Source organism: Odocoileus virginianus, chromosome 24 (genome assembly GCF_023699985.2).
Source record: "Odocoileus virginianus isolate 20LAN1187 ecotype Illinois chromosome 24, Ovbor_1.2, whole genome shotgun sequence".
NCBI lineage: Eukaryota > Metazoa > Chordata > Mammalia > Artiodactyla > Cervidae > Odocoileus > Odocoileus virginianus.
This window is the reverse complement of record NC_069697.1, coordinates 40,482,877-40,501,129: the sequence shown is the minus strand read 5'-3', so window position 1 is coordinate 40,501,129 and position 18,253 is coordinate 40,482,877. Positions and strand designations below refer to the sequence as shown.

At 41.0% G+C, this 18,253-nt stretch overlaps 1 non-coding gene and 1 pseudogene across 1 annotated transcript; both read right to left on the bottom strand.

The window, feature by feature from the left end:
- Positions 1 to 2,182: 2,182 nt before the first annotated feature.
- LOC139030893 (RNA ligase 1 pseudogene) overlaps positions 2,183 to 18,253 on the bottom strand; it is a 29,380-nt pseudogene continuing 13,309 nt past the window's right edge.
- On the bottom strand, positions 8,829 to 8,935 carry LOC139030997 (U6 spliceosomal RNA). The gene has a single exon (XR_011483427.1). It is a non-coding gene; the product is annotated as a U6 spliceosomal RNA (small nuclear RNA).

The window sequence follows — 18,253 nt, the reverse complement described above, 5'->3', positions numbered from 1 at the left end:
AGATAGGATGGTTTAAGGGAGGAGAATTTTAAGAAGACAGTGACTTAAATATTGTCCCAGGAGGAATAAGGAAAAGACTTTGGAATTACTTAGAAGCAGTCACTGGTGTTCTTCAAAAGAGCAATTTTAGACACTTCAACTTCTGACCAAATGAAATCATTGAAACTGGAATTAATCTTGAACAGCTGGAAAACCGAAAAAAAATATATGAAACAACTGCTTTCAGACTTTGTACAAGGGGCATTGTGGGACTGTGACCCCTGAGAAAATGTGGCCCTAAGATGGCCTTGACTTTCTGCCCTGAGACACATGCCTGGCCATGGAGTAGGGAACCCATATAAACCACAGTGATTGTCTTGGATTGAGGAGGCAAAGATCAGAGTTCAGGATACCTAAAGCTGATGGAAGCTGTAGGGCAGAGTTGCAGGGAGGAGGAAGCTACCTAGAAAGAGAGTTCCAGAAATCTGTATAGGCTCATTTTGAATCTTTGCTGAATACAGTGAAACTCCATAGTTTGGTAAAGAGGTTTGGGAGCTGGGAGCTGGACAGTTTCTGAGCTTACACAAGGAAAATTGCTCAAGTTCTGACTAGTCAGAGAGGAGTGTTCTCGATGATCACTGGGAACATTCAATAGAGACTAGAGAAATGCCATGCTTTAGGAGTCTTATTAAACTAGCCCTGGAAGAAAGGCTACTTTGTATCTGCCCTAAAAAGGTTTAAAAGCAAGCCCCCAAAGAGATCAAGTACCCTTTACTACCTGTCACAATAAAACACATATCTTTAAGGAAAAGCAGCAAAATCTAGACACTCAACAGTGTAAAATGCACAATATCCAGTAAGATGTTACTAAACATGCCAAGAAGCAGGAATATGTGACCTATAACCAGGAGAAAAATTGCTGAAAAGAAACAGACCCAGGAATGATAGAGATGCATAGAATTCACAGTCAAGAATGTTACAGCAGCTATTATGTTTGACCATTTAAATGAAAACATGGTCAGTGAGGAGGGGAATGAAAGACATTCAATAAAAGAGAAATGAAGTTTCAACAAAGCGGTGAGAGGGATATCAGACTGAAAAAAGGGAAGGGATGAGGAGGGCAAGATGAAGAGAGTGGGCAAACAGCGAGGAACTTCAGTGAGGTTAACGGCCTTAGGAAGCTTTAGGAGAGAAAACTTAGCTCTAAGGAGAACAGGAATGATTTTTTCCCTGAGGTAATGGAAAGAAGGTGAATATAAAATAGAGACAGAAAGTTCAAGGGAATTAAACAAGGTAATTAAGAGTGAACAGTAGGCAAAACCACTCACTAAGAGGCTGTCGGATTGGGGAATTCAATGAGTGAGAAAACGAGAAGAGGGGGCCTGAACCAGTGGCTGTGGAAAGCAAGCCTCAGAGAAAATATCAGATAAATGAAAGGATTTCAAAGGTGTAAACCCATAACAGCCCCATTTCCCCAAACACTGTGAATTGGTTGGATGCCAGTAAGAAGGAAATTCTGAAATGCAAAGGAGGGATTTGAGTTCAAATGCTAAAAGAAAGATGATTTCCATTTTTCTTTTAGTATATAAATCCTAGTGAAAACTTTCTGAGGATAATAACGTGGAGGGGGTTAGAATTGTGAAGAGACTGTGGACTGGAAAAGAAGAAGGAAAATGAGTAGTGGGGAAAACCTTGGATGAACAAAGCAAGGGTAGATTGACTGTGAACATCAGACTATTAAATTTTTACTTTTGAAAGTACATTTGTAAACTTGGATAATAACTATGCATAAATGGTATTTGGTCGCAATAAAAACTACAAAGTCAGTTACATTTCTGTCTTGTGTGGTGAGATGAAGAGCCAGGCCAGGAGTCAGACAGCATAATGTTGTGTCTGGTCTTTGACACTGACCATCTCTATGTGCTAGTCATCTCATCTCTCTATGTCAGTTTCTACGTCTATAAAATGGGCAGAATGCCAGTTATGCCTATTTCAGATGAACTTGCACAAATCGGATTTGAGTATACATGAAAACACTTTGTATGCTGTTATGCTGTGAAGCATGAGACAAGTATAGACTTTTTCTGTGCTCTCTACCCAGCACACAAAGACCTCTTTCTCTTTGTCATTGTTCAATCACTCAGTCATGTCCAACTCTTTGTAACCCCATGGACTGCAACACGCCAGACTTTCCTATCCTTCACTATTTCTTAAGATGTAATGGCTGCTTTTTGCTTCCTAACCCATAAGGATTTCCATTAATATTGGTTCCTATAAGCTCCAGTGTTTGTTCTAGAAGATCTGCGAGCGGCACTGCACTAATTTCCAAAAGGCCAGGATCATCAGGATGATGCCTCAGGACCAGGGCGATCTCAAACTCATAATTGACTACAGACGAATGCCAGCAGTACTGTTTGTTGCTTTTCTCCACTGGTACCCAACCAGGAATGTGTCCATTTTCATCAGGCATTGGATTCCCATTTAATTGTTCTATTTCCTTAGCTGGTATCCAGCACTCTGGAACAGGTTTGAAGTCCTCCTCAACATTCCAAAAAAATTCTTTTGAGTTTTGTTTTGAATGTAGAAAATTTTTAAATCTTTTCTCAGCTAATTTGTTAGGTTTCCTATCTAGCCGAGCCCAAAGGTATGGCTGACCTGATGCTCCCTTTTGGTGGAAGGCTCCTCTTTCACCTCCGTCACAAATACACACGGCTTTCCCAGAATTTCAGGGTCTTTCCCAGTCAGTCGGCTCTTTGCATCAGGTGGCCAAAATATTGGAGCTTCGGTTCAGCATCAGTCCTTCCAATGAATATTCAAGACTGATCTCCTTTAGGATGGACTGGTTCGCTTTCCTTGCTGTCCAAGGGACTCTCAAGAGTCTTCTCTAGCACCACAGTTTGAAAGCATCACCTAACCATCCAGCAGGATGACTCCACTCCCCATGCTGGATTTGTCACATCACTCCACCCACTACCTACAATTGATTGGATCAGGACTGAACACCGAATCCTAGATGGACCCATTAGATTCTCTCTTCTGAGGACTTCGAATTGGGACAAAGATTATCCAATTAGAAATGGTCATCTGAACAGAAATGTCAACTCTGGAGTACTAGGTTGGCCATAGGCTGCCTGATGAGAGTATGGAGATGGAGAGAAAGCTTGTCTAGAGAGAGAATAAGGCTGATAGGAAGGGAGAAACTGAGATGAGAAGAGAGAGGTTAATACTTCTGATAACTGCACAGCTCTGGGTTCTTCCTCCTGTGGTCTGACTATTTTATTGTTTCTGTAAAACACTCCTGTGTCCTACAAATAAAATTCTTTTTTTTTTATTTGACATAATATGGCTCAAGTGTTTTTCTGTAATTTGCAGCTAAAGAATCTTAGCTAAAGCAACATAGTGGATTGAATAGCTCCCCACTCCAAAAAAAAAATCACAACTACCCAGAAGTTCAGAATGTGCCCTTATATGGAAATAGGATCTTTGAAGATATAATTAGTAAGGATGAGGTTTCTGTGCTAGATAATAGTGGTGACTGGGGTTTCATGAGAATACAAGAGGATGCAAGAAATACACACAGAGAAGTCCATATTGAGATGAAGGTGGGCAGAGACTAGAGTTACGCTGCCACAGGCCAAGGAATGCCTGAGACCACCAAATGTTTGAAGAAACAAAGAAATTCTTCCTGAGATCCTTCAAAGGGAGCATGGCCCTGCTGACACCTTGATTTCAGACTTCTGGCCTCCAGAACGGTGAGAGAATAAATTTTTTTCTAATTTATTATTTTTTTAAATTGAAGGATAATTTCTTTACAGAATTTTGTTCTCTGTCAAACCTCGACATGAGGGAACTCAAAGAGGGGCTCCGTATCAGCATAGAGGGGTGGGATGGGGAGGGAGATGGGAGGCCGGTACAAGAGGGAGGAGACATACGTATACCTATGGCTGCTTCATGTCGAGAATAAATTCATGGTGGTTTAAAGCCACGCAGTTTATGTCGCTTCATCACAGCAGTCCCAGAACTAGTACCAGTATTACAGGATGGCGTGTGCAAGCTATGGTACAGAAAGGTCCAGGCTCTATACTAGGAAGAAACCCTTGCATCTCGTAAGTGCCTTTTAAGCCCGCAGCCCCTTTCTGAGAAATGGGCCATTTGCGGTTTGTTCTACATAAATCTGCTCTGTTTCTTGCCAGGTGAAGCAAACCCCACTACTCTGGCTACCCTTGGGTGGAGCCAAAGTCCCATGGGAATGGGCTAGCCAGACGGAGGCCAAAAAGAGCTTGGTGTCCAACTGCCTAGGAAGGACACTGTGTATTGGACAGTGACAAATGGACTCAAGTAGGAAATGTAAATGCTAAATAAACAAAGAGTAGGCGATAATCCAGTCCATGCTGAGCCTCTGTTTTATTTCTCCATGAGCCTATAGATCACCCTGTCTGGGAAGCTCTGTGACCGAGAATGGCTGCCCAGGTGACAGGGTGCCCCCCATGGTGCTCCATGAGTCCCAGCACTAAGCCTCCATGATCAGAGATTATTCGGGCATGCTTCCTGTTCCAACCTGTCTTAGTCTGCTCAGGCTGCCATGACAAAAAGCTATAGACTATGTGAGCTAAACATCAGACATTTATCTCTCACGATTCTGGAGGCTGGGAAACCCAAGACCAAGGCGTGGACCTATTAAATTCCTAATGAGGGCTCTCTTCCTGGCTTGCACATGACCACTTCCTCTGCTGTGTTCTCACAAACTTCCCTTGGTGGGTGCACAGAGAGAGGGACAGAGAGAAAGAGATCTCTATCCTTTTTTCTCTTTTTAAATTTTTTTTATTTGTCTTTGGCTCTGCTGGGTCTTCGCTGCTGCACACGCTTTTCTCTGGTTGTGGCGAGTGCGGGCTCCCCTCCAGGTGTGGTGCCCAGGATTCTCACCGAGGTGGCTTCTCTTGTTGCAGAGCAAAGGGTCTAGAGCACGGACTCAGTCATCGTGCACGCGCTTAGTTGCTCCATAGCACGTAGGCTTCTCCCCAATCAGGGACCAAACCCGTGTCCCCTGCTTTGGCAGGCAGATCCTTTACCACTGAGCCAGCAGGGAAGCCCCTCTATCCCCCTCCTTAGGTTGTTGTTGTTTAGTCACTAAGTCGTGTCCGACTCTTTGTGACCCCATGGACCCCATGTGTCCCCGCCAGGATCCTCTGTCCATGGGATTTCCCAGGCAAGAATACTGGAGTGGGTTGTCCTTTCCTTCTCCAGGGGATCTTCCCTGGAGAATCTTCCCACAACCCAGGGATAGAGCTTGCATTTCCTGCATTGGCAGGTGGATTCTTTACCACTGAGCCACCTGAGAAGCCCTCTTCTTATAAGACCACCAATTCTGTCAGATTAGGACCCCAACCTATGACCTCATTTAACCTTAATTATTTCCTAAAAGCCCTACCTCCAAGTATAGTCACACTGGGAGCTTAGGGCTTCAACATATGGATGGGAATAAAGGCTAAGCTTACAGTACTCAAGAATTAATATGATGATCACGAAGACTTATTCATTTTAGGGGATGGGGGTGCAAATTAAAAACTTGTCCCAAACTTTGCCACTACTTCTCCTCCTTCACTCCTTGGTGATGTCACACAAAATCCCCAGTACCCTGAGGTCTCCCTTCCAGAATGTCTGCTGGAGAGCTTGTTTCATGGGATTGGCCCAGTACTGCTGGAAGGCAAAAATGTGTTCTCGGAGTATACACACAGAGTCAAACTAATTTTTCTCCTTATTGTTTTGTTAGAGTCTTTTTACCAAATAGCTGGTTCATTCTTAATTCCAACGCAAAAGTTACACTGAAAGACAATCTAGGATAATTTCTGTCACCTTGCCAAGTCACAAACTGCTTCTAAATTATAAATTATTATACACACATGTATATGTACATATACATATATACACATTTAAGAATATATATTTATATTATATATATATTTATAGATATATTTTATGTGTATTACACACACTCATATATGTATTTAATTATACTTCCTATGTATCTGGTATTGTACTAAGTGATTTACATATTTCAATACATTTTTATCCTTACAACAATTTCAGGCTGTATTAGTATTTAATAGTCCAGAAAATCAAAGCACAAAGAGGTTAAATAAGTTTTCTAGGCCCATACAGCTGGTACTAGTGCTAGGACTTGACCCACACAGACTGGTTTCAGAGTTCATGCCCTTAACTACTATACTTTGCAGCCAAATTAATAAACCATAGTCTCATCGATGAGAAACTGCTAGAATACACTAGCAGTGTATTTATATTGATTGGGGCAAATGATGAGCAAGAGGCATAGAAAGATTAGAATCAGAAAATTATCATAGGAAACACATTATTTTGAATTAACCATCTCTCAGCCTACTAGTTTCTATACAGACTCTGATGGCCATGTAGTAACTGCCAGTCCCAGGAGTAAACACAACTTGCCTTGGAATAAGATGATATCAGTGAAGGGCTCTGTGTGTTAACTTTATCTGTTTCTGGACAGTGGGCAAACCATCTGGTACATGTGGAGGGAGGCATAAAGTCTTTCTCATCACAGTCTGTGTGTCCTGAGCAAAAAGTTGGTTGCTCTGAAGTCTTATCCCCAGGGCAGAAAGGAAAGAAGATTGTGCTCCTTCCCATAGCTCATACTAATCAAGTGCCCCTGTGTGCTCCAACAAGAGGTTCTTCTTAGTTGGATGAATGGATGTGTAGAGAGGCAGGAGGCCAGGACTTATGGGCTCAAGAATGTGTAAGATTTATTGGAGCTGCTGGTTAGAACACTGCTGTTTTCGTGAACTGGACCAAAAATGCTCTCACACCAAGCTTTCACCAATAAAATAAATAGCCTCAGGTGTCTATCGACCTAAGAGGACCTGCTTGTAGTTGATATAATTGCCAAACCACTCTCTGGGAACTTGACAGATGAGTCCTTTAGCTTTCAATCCAGGATGAGAATTTGCACCAAAAAAACAAGACTAATGCTTTTTTGAGAGAAATATAAATACCCATTTTCTTAATCTTTCATTCATTCATTCAGCAAATATTTATCGAATACCTACTGTGTGATAAGCACTGTTCTTGGAGATTGAAATACATCAGTGAGCAAAACAAAGATTCATGCCTGCATGGGACTTGTACTCTAGTGTGGGGAAATAGATGAATCGCAGTGGACTTATTTATTAATAAGTAAATAATATGGTGTAGATGAGGAGGCTTTCAGTGTTATAGAAAAAGTAGAGCAGAAGAAGAAGGATTGAAAGTGTTGGGGGATGGTTGCAATTTTAAATAGAATGGTTAGGATGGACCATCTTAAGAAGGTAACACTTGAGCAGACTTGAAGGAGTTGAAAGGATTAGCCTTATGGACATCTGGCGAGAAAGCACAGCAGGCAAAAGGAACAGCAAGGCAGGAGTGTGCCCAGTATGTTTGAAGGTTAGTAGGAAGCTAGGATGGCAGGGCACTTAGTGAGGGGTGGTGTGGAGCAGGGAGGATGGACCATGAAAGATGGAGGAAAGTAACAAAGACCTGATCATGTGAGGGTGTGTAGGCCACTGTCAGGACAGTTTTACACTGTAGGATTTTTACTCTGAATGAGATGGAACTCTAGTAGAAGAGTTTTGAGCAAAGAAGTGACATGCTCTCTCTTATGTTATAACCACATCACTTTGACTGCTGTGTTGCAAGTTGATTGTAAGAGTAGAAATTGGAAAACCAGATAGAATGCAATTCAGTTATCAAGAAGAAAGGATGCTGGCAGGGACCAGATTCTAACAGTGGAGGTGGTAAGAAATAGTAATATTTGGGGTAGAATTTAAGGGTAGAGACGGTTGGAACTGCTATGGATTAGATGTGGTATGTAAGAAAGAAAGAAAAAGACAAGTCAGATGACTGTAACCATTAAGATGGAGAAGACTGCATATGGGGCAGGTTGTTAGATATATAATTGTAGAGGTCAGAGGGAAAATGCTGGAGATAAATGGAAATAGATGTGGAGTTGCTGGTGCACAGACATATTTAAAGTCAAAAGCTGGATTAGATCGCAAAGGAAATGATATGTATAGAGAAGTCCAAGGAGCAGGCCTTTAAGCTTAATACTCCAACATTAAGGAATTGGGAGAAAAAGAGGGTTCAAAAAAGGAGAGCAAGATGAAATAATCAAGAGGTAGGAGGGTAACCTAAATGCTAAATTCTGGAAGCCAAGTGGAGAAAGTATGTTATGGAGTTGTCATGACATGAAGTATGTATGTCATAGCTGACATCAATTGTGTCAAATGCTGTTGAAAAGTCAAGTAAGATGAGGACTGGGAATGATCATTCGATTTACCAACATGGAGATCATTGGTGATTTTGCTAACAAACGTTTTACTAGAGTGATGAGAAAAATCTAGAGTGGAATATCTGTATAAATAAATAGGTGCATTTTAGTCTATATAAATTATACCTCAATAAAGTTGATTTAAAAGCTCAAGAAGAACCACTTCTTTCAGTGGCTAAGACTCTAAGTTTCCAATGCAGGGGGCCAGGGTTCGATCCCTGATCAGTGAAGCTAGATCCTACATGCCACAACTAAGAGTTCAGTTGCCACAATCAAAAGATCTGATGTGCACCAACTAAGACCTGGTGCAACCAAATAAATAAATAACAAACATTTTAATTAAAAAATAAAAGCACAAGAAGAGAGGAAGTATGAAATAGGATAACCAAAACTTGGAATTACCACAAACGTCCATCAATATTAGAATGAGTAGATAAATTACAGCATATTCATCCAAGGGAATATTATAGACTAAGAAGGGATCTGCAAGCTACACGCTGAGAGTCAAATCCAGCACAGGGCTTTTCGCTTCACGAATTTGCGTGTCATCCTTGCGCAGGGGCCATGCTAATCTTCTCTGTATCGTTCCAATTTTAGTATATGTGCTGCCGAAGAGAGCACAAGGCTTTTCTTTTTTTTTTCAATCAAGTTGCACTGAGACAGAGACACAACCATTTGTTTACATAATATCCACGGCTGCTTCAGCGGGCTACAGCAGCAGAGTTGAGTAGTTGTGCTAAAGCCCTATATCCACAAAGCCTCAAATATTTACTATCTTGTCCTTTACAGAAAATGTTTGCAAATCTCTGGTCTACAGCAGTCACAATGAGTGGACTAGTGCTATTCATAACACCATGGACTAATTTCATAAATAGAATGTAGAGGGGAAAGAAGTTAGATACAAATGAGTATACACTGTATAACATCATATGTATAAAGTTCAAGAATGGGAAAATTAACCTAGGGTGCTAGAAGTAACAATAGTGGTTACCTTGGGGTTGGTGACTGGGAAGGGTCAGGAGGTGAGCTTCAAGGGTGCTGATGACCGTCTTCCTTTTTTAAAAATGCCTTTTGGCTGCGCCATCTGGCAAATGGGATCTTAATTCCCCAACCAAGGATCAAACCCGTGCCTCCTTCATTGGACCACCAGGGAAGTCCTTGGTGCTTATGATCTTCTAATTCTTGATCTGGTGCTGGTTACCAGGATTGTTCACTTGGTGAAAATTGAGCATTTAGGATTTTCTGCACACTTCTGAATGTCTAAAATAGTTTACTAAAAATTAAAAATGGTAAGAGAAGAACTAGAGACAGGGGTTATAGCAACTCCTTCATGACATTTTGCTGCAAAGGGGAGGAAAGTTGTGAGGGGTAGTTCACAGAGGGAGTAGGGTTAAATAAAGTTGTTTTTGTTTTGTTTTTAAGCTGGGAGAAATAATAGCATGTTGATGGGAGGAGAAAATTGAGGACTTTAGAAGAGAAAGGGGAAAATGCTAGATTGATGTCGTTGACTAGATGAGAGGGGATGCAATCTGGTATGTACAATTAAAGGCACTGGCTTTGAATAGGAGCACAGGGAATTCACCTATGCTAACAGCATATTTTGGATAGCTTAAGACACCTACGATCTGGTGGTAAAGAATAAGAAATAAGTCTTGGTTACCAAGGAATTCCTTTATGATTTTCCCAAAGCACTTCCCTATTAGCCACTTGGTAAACAATAACTTTACTAACAGTCAGTACTTCACAGGTCACACAGACCTCATTCAATACTCACTTTCTATTGAATACAGTCGATTTCCCATCTTTCTGATGAGATAGCATGTCCTAGCCCAGAGTAGCTAAAGTGATAGCCTGGTTCCTGTGACTAAGCCAGGAACATAACCAAGGTCTCTGCATTCATTTCCTAGGGCTACCATGATAAAGTGGGCTTCTCCCATGGCTCAGTGGTAAAGAATCTGCCTGTAATGCAGGAGGTGTGGGTTCAGTCCCTGGGTCAGGAAGATACCCGGAAGGAAGGCACAACCCTCTTCAGTATTCTTGCTTGGAGAACCCCATGGACAGAGGAGCCTGGCAGGCTATGGTCCTATGGTCACAAAGAGTTGGACACAAATAAAGTGATTGAGTACACACACACACCATAATAACGTAACACAAACTAATTCTGTTGTCTTACAGTTCTGGAAGCTAGAAGAATGAGATCAAGATATTGGCAGGGAGAGAGAATCTGTCCCCTTCTTCTCTCCCAGCATTTGGTGGCAATCATTGGCTTCCCTGATTTATAGGTACATCGCCCTGATCGCACGTGGTTGTTTTGTCTGTTTGGGTCTAAATTTCCCTTTTTTATAAAGACACCAGCCACATAGTGTTGGAAACCCACCCTACTTCAATATGACCTCCTTTTAACCAACTGCATCTATAAAGACCTTATTTTTAAACAAGTTCACATTTTGAGGTCCTGGAGGGTTAGGGCTTCAAGATATAAATTTAGGGTCAAGGGGGACACAATTCAACCCGTGATAGTCTTGTAATGTCACATTTAGTGTCAACCTTGATGACTATAGGGTAGGCAATTGCAGACAAGGTGGGACTGAGATTCAGTAGGATTGAAAAGGCCATCTTTGTGTGTCTCATGCCTGCCGATCCCATCATTTGAACCTGCTGTTTTTGAAATGATTCTGATGTGACTGTTTAGACCTGTTATAGAGGCAGAACCTTGAAAAATAAGAGATAATGACTAGGAAGGTGAAAGGTGAAGCGAACTGCAGAGGGAGGCGTTCTAAGGCGGTGACTATTTGTATTGACTAAATGTTTGTCTTTTACAAAATAAAAGCTGCTTCCCCAGGCTTTACTTCTGAGATTCTTTTTTTTTAAATATTTACTTGCTTACTTATTTATTTGGCTGCATCAAGTCTTAGTTGTGGCACTTGGAATCTTCGTTCCCTGACCAGGGATCAAACTCTTGTCCCTTGCATTGGAAGGCAGATTGTTAAATACTGGCCCACCAGAGAAGTCCCATCCCTGAGGTTCTGATTCTGTAGGCCTAGAGCCCAGGAATCTGCATTTTTAGCCAGCTTTAAAGTAACTTGGATGCCATAGTCTGACAAACAGTTCCTTAAAGAGCCAGTGGTTCATGGTGTGGAGAAATTGAAGCAAGATGACACTGGGCCTTGCCAACTAGAGAGAGTGGACAAACCCATAGAACCCCTGAGGTCAGAGCTCCGAGTGCCAGACGAGACCATCAAGATCACCTCCTCATTTTCCAGATGAGAAAATAGAGCCAAGAGATGATGAAATCAGGAAATTTTGAGCATTTAAGAACAAAGAGAGACACAAAAATAGGACTTCAATATAAAAAGAGGATTACAATGGGTAAAATGAAAAGAGAGACAAGAAATGTGAGGAGCTGTCCCTTAAGCCGGTGTCTAGACTAGATAATGTCTCCTTTCTCTTTGTCAGGTCATAGAAGGTGTCAGGCTTCAGAGTGGGCCACTGCCATTCTTTTGAGGTAGGCCTGGGCTCCTAAAGAAGGTATTTAAACACAGGATAAAGAATAAGTCTGTTTGAATATTTATTTGTTGGAGTTCATTGCTTCTCATGGCACTGCCTCATCCTTAGCAGGCAAAGATAGAATAAGAACCCAAGAAAAACACTTGGAGTATGGGATTAATCAATAATGTTCAATTAACTGTGGTTAGATTTTGACAGATAGACTTCTGAGTATAATAATTCTAAATTCCAAATTCTGAGTATAATAATCTATACATGAAGAGCTTCTTTACTGGTCTTTCAGCTTCTTGACTTCATCTTAATGTTCACAGTTACCCTGTAGGAGGTATTACCCTCACTGGGCAGATATTTTAAAGAAGAAAATCTGATCATACCCTTTCATTGTTAATAATCTTTGAGTGATTCCTTGGGGAATCCTTCCTTGGGGAACTGTGTTATAAATTTAACCTAATAGAAAAAAGAAGGGGCAATTTGGACAAGGATGTACATAGTAGCTTTACTCATTAAAAAACTGGAAACAAACCAAAACCCAACAAAAAGTGGCAGGGCTAAGCAAATCCTGCTCTATCAACACACTGGAATACTCTGTACCTCCTGTAAATGATAAGAATCTGGTCTGTACTGAGGCAGGAGGTGTATCTAAAGGTGGAAAATGTGAAGTAAACTTATACACTCTGCTTTTGTCTCTGTAAAAAATATGCATGTTCATACTGACAAAGACTAGACAGTAATAAAACGTTTGGTATTGTATGTGAGTCAGATTTTCTGTTTAAGTGTGACATAAAATTTTTAATGGGAGAAATAATGCCCTTGGAATTTTCTGCTGGTGGCACTCAAGTAGGATTTTATCCTATGAAGAGAAAACTAGACTTGGAACTTAAAAACCCAAGACCTCAGTACAGGAGTTCCTTGGTGGTCAACTGGTTAGTACTCCACACTGCTGAGGATGTGGGTTCAGTCGTTGGTTGGGGAACTAGGATCTGTCAAACTATGTGACATGGCCGGAAAAAATAGATAAAAAATTTTTTAAATAAATTAAAAGCAGATAAGAGAGATTAGATGGTTTAAAAAAAGAGAAACCAAAATAATAATAATAATAATAATAAAAGAGAAACCTCAGAACAACAGGTTGGGCTAACGACGCGGTGAGAGTTTTATGTTGGGATGTCAGAGGTTGAGTCAACTCAAGTCAGAATGGGGTCAGGACAGACAGTCCACAGCCCATGGCTGTACTGAGTGTGCTCACAGATGCACACGCACCCTTGGTCCATGGTCACGGCAGCTCAAAGCCACTGGGACGCCACAGAGCAGCAAAAGAACTGCCCTCCGAACCAAGAGAAAAACTGGTCAGACTTGATCCAGCAGAACATTAGTCTGTGATGTCAAACTGACCTTAAGCACAGTTTCCAAGAGGCTCCAGGAACAGTTCACCGAGCGCTCCTCTCTTTATTGGTATTTATCTCATAAAACATGGTGTTGAAAGCCCACTATTGATGCGCACAAATTGCCGAAGCACCCGAACTTCAGTATCTGTTCATATGTGTTCCTTAGGTCTCTTCCTAATTCTCTCCCAGGGTTCTTCCCCTGACCCTAAATCTTACAGTATTTACTGTATCTTTCATAAACAGTATGATCACGAATTGAATCCTAGTGGGTTGATGGTCAGAGATGCTGCTTTTCTAGATTCTCTGGGTTTTCTGCCTTTGTGAATCTGCATCCTCAATCTTGGCTTATCCTGGGTTGGCCGGGACCTAAGAAAAACTGGCTCATGCCTCCCAAATTCACATGAGTCTGGTTTGTATCAGAAAATCAATTTAATCATTTAAAATGAGAAATGATTGGCAGCAGCTAAGTGTGGAGATAGTTATGTTGGTCAGTTTGCGAGTTCTCTTCCCATGAAGGAGACAAAGACTAGAAATCTATTGCTGTAAGGGCATAAGTTTTTGGTACACAGAGGGGGTCTCAGGGAGATTTCTTTATAAACTGATCTGCTTGGAATTCCCTGATTCCCTTTATCAATCTCTACTCCACTAAAGGTCTAGCTCACACTTTACCTATTCTGTGAAACTTCTTCTACCCCTGGGTCCTTGGGGAAAATGAGTCACTCACCCAACCAGTAAGCATAACTTTTATACCTATTATAGCACCAATCACTTGTTTTCTACTAGTTCTTGATGTTACTGTCTCCCTTGCTGTTTCAGTAGTTGAGATAGTGACAGAGTCCCTGTCCACTTTTGTTTTCTCAATGCCTAGCACATAATTCCTCAGGGCAGAGCTGCTTAATAGGTGAAAGAACGAGTGGACAAATGAAGTTTTCTCCATCTACCCCAATGACCTTCTAAGTCAAGTTGTATTACTTGGGTGTAGATAGATATTAAGAGCAATCTGGTGACTTCCCTGTGGTCCAGTAGTTAAGACTTTGCCATCCAACGCAGAGGGTGCCGGATTGATCCCTGGTTGGGGAGCTAAGATCCCATATGCCTTGTGGCCAAAAAAGCAAATCAAACAAAAAACAGAACCAATATGGTAACAAATTCAATAGAGACTTTAAAATGATCCACATTAAAAAAAAAAAGACCAATTTGTGTGTATATGAGAGAGAGAGAATGAATACTACTCCCAAATGGGGAGGGACTTGGCCAAATATTATACCACGAGGAACCTATAAAAGCCAGTCTTAGGCAATACATAATGCTTTACATTTTCTTGCAGACTAATCTCATTTGATCCTTCTGTGTTTTTCTCTGGCTACATCTTAGGCCCTTCGATATGTATGCCTTAGCTTGCTTCCTTGTTTTATTGAACAATTTGACCCCTTCCACAAGCATATTGATTTGGATTCTTCTAGCTCACCTTTTACCCCTCCTGCCCTCCTCCACTGATCTTTGAGATCCCTACTTCTCAAAGGACCCACAGCATTAATGTCACCTGTGAACTTGTTGGAACTATGGCCCCTCAGGCACCAGAACCACTGAATCAGAATCTGAATTGTAACAAGACCCTTACAAGTGATTTGTGTGCACATTTGAGTTGGAGAAGCTCTGCTTTAAATCATTATGATGACTGCTGCTCCTGGCTCATGGTTTTCCTTTCTAACTTGTCTCCTGGTATTCTTAAGTCATCAATATCCATTGTATTAGTTATCTGTGACTACGTATGAAATCAATCTGACTTACTGGCTTAAAACAACAGACATTCACTGTCTCACAATTTCTGTGCATCAGGAATCTGGGCAAGACTTCTCTGGATCTTCTAGCTCAGGGTTTCTCACAAGACTGCAGATGAGGTGGCATCCAGGGAGGAGTCACTCCAAACCCACTCGTGTGATTGACAGTGGGCCTTGTCCTCATGGGTTGCTCCTTGCCTGGTTGGTCTCTCGACTGGGCAACTTACAATATGGCTTAATAGAGCAAACAAGTGAAAAAGTAAGAAGGAGATGTGAGATGGAAGCCAGAGTCTTTCCGTAATCTCAGGAGTGACTGTCCATTATTTTTGCCATATTTTATTTGTTAAAAGTAAATCACTAAGTCCAATCTATGCTCAAGGGGAAAGGTTACACGGGGTACAAATAACAGGAGGTAGGGACTTTGGGGATCAATCTTAGAGGCTGCCTTACTATATCTAAGTGTGCGCATGCATGTTCAGCCACTTCAGTTGTGTCTGACTTTTTTGCGACCCCATGGATTGAAGCCCACCAGGCTCCTCTGTCCATGGAATTTCCCAGCAAGAATGCTGGAGTGGTTGCCATTTCCTCCTCCAAGGGATCTTCCGGACACAGAGATGGAACCTGCATCTCCTGGATGAGCAGGCGGACTGGCAGGTGGGTTCTTTGCCACTGAGCCACCTGAGAACATCCAAGTGCATTTTCCTCTAATAAGTTGACTGACTAGTTTCTACTTCAGTCAGAATCTGTATAACCGTACGTGGAGCCTCAACACCGCTTGGAATTTTATGTTCGCCAAACATTCACCCTCTGTGCTTTCTGTCATGATTACAGCTTGTCGTTCCCTTCACTTGTCCCACACCTCCACTCACAGCAGACGTGACTTCCTAGCCCTTTCATTCTTTCTAGTTCTAGTCTATTAACACCTTTCCTGTCTTACTCAAAGCTCCACACAGGGCATTTTCTACAAGTGGCTAGTTATACATGGGTTTATTACAAACCTAGGAACACCTACTCTCACCTATTTGATTTGTAGGACTGTCAGCATTCCTTCTCCCACTTTAGGAAAGATCTAGCATTCTCTGGTTTTTCTTCCATTTCCAGGTTGATAAGCATGCCTGAAGGAGATGATAAAGTCGTGCTGATTGGGTGCGTTCTCTTCAAGTTCCCAAATCTACCTTCATTATTCATAGTCTACCTTTAGCCTTCCTCCAGTGGAAAGCCATTCCCCAGTCTGGCCATTTCCTCTTGAGAATGTTCTTCTCTCTTCACTCATTATTTTTTGGCCCTCTTGTCTCAGAAGACTAGGTGCTGATACTCCTTTCTGGGTCTGAACTCTTCAAGTGTCTTTTCATTCCATCCTCTCTCACTTCTCTGGCCTTGCTCCATCAGTTCTCTCTGTATTGCCTTCTGCCTTTCAGCTTGCAAGCGTGTCAACAGGAAAAGCAACCTTGACCCAATTATAGCCTCAAGCTACTACTTCCTTTTTACCGCTAACTGTATTTTTAAATTTATTGTAATTTTCAAATATACAGAAAAGTAGAGTACCATAATAGAGTACCAAAATAGATATTTACATTCTTGCACCCAGTTTTAATAGTTGACATATTTTCTTCATCTTTCTCTTCCTGAAGTATTAAATCAAATTATAGACATCTTGACATTTAACCCCTAAATACTTTAGAATGCACCTATTTAAAATGTCATTATCATAATTAGTAAAACTAATAATAATGCCTTCATTTTATGTAAGACAGACCATGTTTAAATTTTCCCAGTGGTCTTAAAAATGTGTTTTAATGCTAGCTTTTTAAAGTAAAATTCAATTAAAGACCATGCATTGTTTTGGTTGCTATATGGCTTCTCTTTTGATTTCAGCAGTGCTTTCCACCCTCTTTTTATGTCATTGAGTTGTTGAAGAGACTGGGCCCATTGTCCCTATTGAATGTTCCACTTTCTGGATTTGTCTAATTTTTTATTTTTTAGTGTCACTAGGGATTCATCTACCCCTGTATTTTCTGTAATCTGGAGATGAGCTATAAAGGCTAATTTCAATTCAAGTTAAACATTTTTGTTGGGAATATTGGTAGTTGGTGCTATGTGCTTTATATTGCATCACATTTTAGGCACATAACTTTTTTTCTTTTTCTTTATTATTTATTTATCTATTTATTGGCTACATCAGGCTCCAGAACACACAGGCTCAATAGGTGCAGTGCATGGGCTTAGCTGCCCCAAAGCATGTGACATATTAGATTCCCAACCAGGGATTGAACCCACATCCCCTGCATTGGTAGGTGGATTCTTAACCACTGGACCACCAGGGAAGTCTATATGCATATAACTTCCAACTTTCTCACTTTTAGTGATGCTAACATTAATCGCTGAATTAAGGAGGCAACAGCCAGATCTTCCCACAGTTAAGTTACATTTGTTTTTCATTGCAACAGTAAATAATCAGTCCATGGAGTGATACTTTGGCCTCATGTAATACCAAGAAGCTTTTAAGACTCTCATATTGCTGCCTTTTACCCCATTCCCTAATTCTTCTTCCCTTCCCTTTCCTCTTCTGTAGACAGTCACTAGTGACGTCCTTACCAAGCAAACCAAAAGCCTTTGGCTTTTCTTGAAGATGAAATCAAAGACTTTGAAGGCAAGAAGGCAATGATGAAAGGCATTCACAGCCACAATAAAAGAGAAGAAAGGAATGTCATCCACCTTCCAATGGCCTAAAACACTGCAACTCAGAAATCACCCCAAATATCCTCAGATGAGCTAGGAGAAACAAGCTTGGTCACTATGCCATCATCAAGGTCACTTTGACCACTGAGTCAGCCATGAAGATAGAAGACAACACACTTGTGTTCATTGTGAATATCAAGGTCAACAAGCACCAAATTAAACAGCCTATGAGGAAGCTCTATGACACTGATGTGGCCAAGGTCAATACTCCCATCAGGCTGGATGAAGAGAAGAAGGCATGCGTTCTATTGTTTCCTGACTGATAAATTGAGATCCCCTAAACTGAGTTCAGCTGGCTAATTTTAACTTGTATTTTTTTTTCACCCATATTTAAAAAATTAAGAATAAAAAGTAAAACCAAGAGAAGAGATTTTGTTCATCTTCCTTGAACTTATAGATACATTTTATATGATTACACCTTTTTAAAGAATATCTTTTCCCCTTTCTTCCATAAAGTTTTGTATTTCAAGTACCTCTTCCTCTAACTGCTTATTTACATCTTCATTGAATGTTTTCACCAGACGTAA